Source organism: Mus pahari, chromosome 5, assembly GCF_900095145.1.
Source record: "Mus pahari chromosome 5, PAHARI_EIJ_v1.1, whole genome shotgun sequence".
NCBI classification, from domain to species: Eukaryota; Metazoa; Chordata; class Mammalia; order Rodentia; family Muridae; genus Mus; species Mus pahari.
The window spans coordinates 69723541-69726025 of record NC_034594.1 but is presented as its reverse complement, the minus strand read 5'-3'; positions in this window follow the sequence as shown (position 1 = coordinate 69726025).

Here is a 2485-nt window from a genome sequence, read left to right as displayed (position 1 = left end):
ATGCCCACTGTAAGCCAGAGCCCAAAGCACCAGTCACTCTGACACTTACTTTTCTATTAACATAGTAATGGAAACCAAAGGAGGGAAGACAAAGTTTGGTTAATGCCTGAAGTCCTCCAGAGGCTCCCTCGGCCCCCACATGGTGCAGACACATCTCCTCTCTGGCTCTTTCTTGAGCACAATGGTTAGGAACAGCAACCCCAAGCAGAGGTAGAAGGTGCCCCACACCAGGACATTCAGCATAGCTCCTGTGATTACAGAAACAGGAAGACACAGCAGATCCAGGGTCCTCGGAGGCCCATTGGGAGGATGGGGCAGGGGGCTGCATAGGCTCCTCATGTCAATCCTATGCTTGGCAAGGCTGCGTTCCAGGTAATAGCCAACACGGGTGTAGCAGAGGAGGGAGGCAGGGTACCATAGAATGAGCCATGCCCACCAAGGGGACAGCCTCAGACTTCAGCCAGCTCTGGTCATCAGCAACTTACCACCTCTTGTCACAAACATCTGGCACCACACAGCTGGCCCACAGCCATGCTGTTCCCTAGCAATTTATCCAGTGGGTAAAGAGGTTTGCAGGGAATTTGAGTGTCTCTGCAGGGCTTGGGGATAGGAACCCGTGGCCTCTTCTAGGACTCTGCTAGTGGACCCCCTCCCAAGGCTGGGCACATTTCTGTGAGGGGTTAGGTACAGAAGTCAAAGCTAGACCTTTTAAGTGGAAAGATTGAAATTACAGAGCCCATGACAGCACTGGGGTTGCCATCCATGGAAATCCCTGCATCGGGGAAAGGCTCACTTCTGATCAGAGCAAGCGTCGCTGGCAGCAGACATCACTTTCCTCATGTCAGAACTCCCTTGGTTCCACTTCAACATGCCCAGAGATCCCAGTTCCACTGAGCGCTAACCCCTGGCCAGACTTGTTGGACGTTTGTGCTCAGTCCTGCCATCATTTCCCCTGTGTGCCTTCTGTGTCCACACCAAAGAGCTGAGAGGGGCACAGAGGAACTCTGGGGGTGGGGGTGGGGGTGGGTGGGGGCTTCAATCTGGGACCTTCCATAGATCCTACTATAGAGAGAGAGAGAAGAGGGCTTCAGGAAACAGAGGTAGGTATAGTGTCATGGCTGCCTGCCTCAGGCATGACCAATACGTGCAGACGCTCAGCCCACAGGGGTCTGAGTCAGGAGCATGTGTGTCCTCCTGAGATACTCCTGCCCTCATTGGCAGAAAGAAAGCCAGAGAAAGCAGCTTATGCCTTTGTCCTGTGTACTGTCAAGCTGGGGTTTCTGGTTGGTATAGAGATGAGCTTTGTCAGTAGTTTATGAAAAAGCTCACCAGTGGCAGACTTGGGCATTGCTGTCACCTTTGGGCACTTACATCAAACTCTGGGGAGGCCAGGGTTGGACTAGTAGTGTCCCTATTAGCATGAGCATTGTAGCTCTAAACACTGTCTTCATCCATTAGGGGAGGAAGGGGGGGTAGCAGGCTCGGAGGAAAGGGCAACAGGGAGCTCAACTGGGACTGTAAAGACACAAATGAGACATGACCCTAGGCTCCAGGGACTATGCTTCTCAGCTGCGATGCTGGGCATGGATAGGGCAGCCACGGGCCATGGCACATGCCGCTGTTCCCCCGATGTGGTCTATGAACAGGCAGGATCCCAGATGTCAGAACACAGACCTGCAGGCCCCACCTTAGCACTTGTGGCTCAGAATTCCCATTTAACAAGATCTCCCAGAACATGCAAATCCAGCTACACACCATAGAAGAGCCAGAGGTAGATTTAAGGAGAGCTCCTTACCATGCCTCAGCACCTTCACGGGAAGCCATGGCTCATGTCTCATAAGCTAGGGTTCTGTTAAAATCTTAACAGTTTTGACCACTCCTTGTGCTTGGAACACGCTTGCTTTCTGTGCTTATAGTACGTAGCTATGGACTGGGGCTGATGCCAGGTGATTTGAGGGTAAAGATCTGGGATGCAATCTGTTTGCTGATCTACAGGAAACAGCTGGCACCTTGCCTGGCCCTCCCACCCAGGCCCAAGTTGGATTACTTCCATGGAAGGTCGAGACATATGGACATAGCCCTGGCTTAGGGGCTCATTCCCAGTGACAGCATCTCCAGTCATCCCCCATGTCCCCAGGGGATAGCTTTTGTATAGTCCCACAGGTTTAGGGAGAAGAAGTGGCCCCGAGAGGTTGAAGAAGTGGAAGAAAGCCTCTAATGTATAACCTGGCATAGGGATCCACTGAGCTGGATTAACAGCATTGACTGTGAAAAGGAAATCCTAATTCCATGTGACATAAATCACGGCAGAGAAAAGGAAGTGCCTGCTCAGTCATACTGGCTCACTCAAGCACCATCACATTCAACATTTTTTATAGCGGGTGTCTACTGCTGTGAACAGACACCATGACCAAGGCAACTCTTATAAGGACAACATTTAATTGGGGCTGGCTTGCAGGTTCAGAGGTTCAGTCCACTATCATCA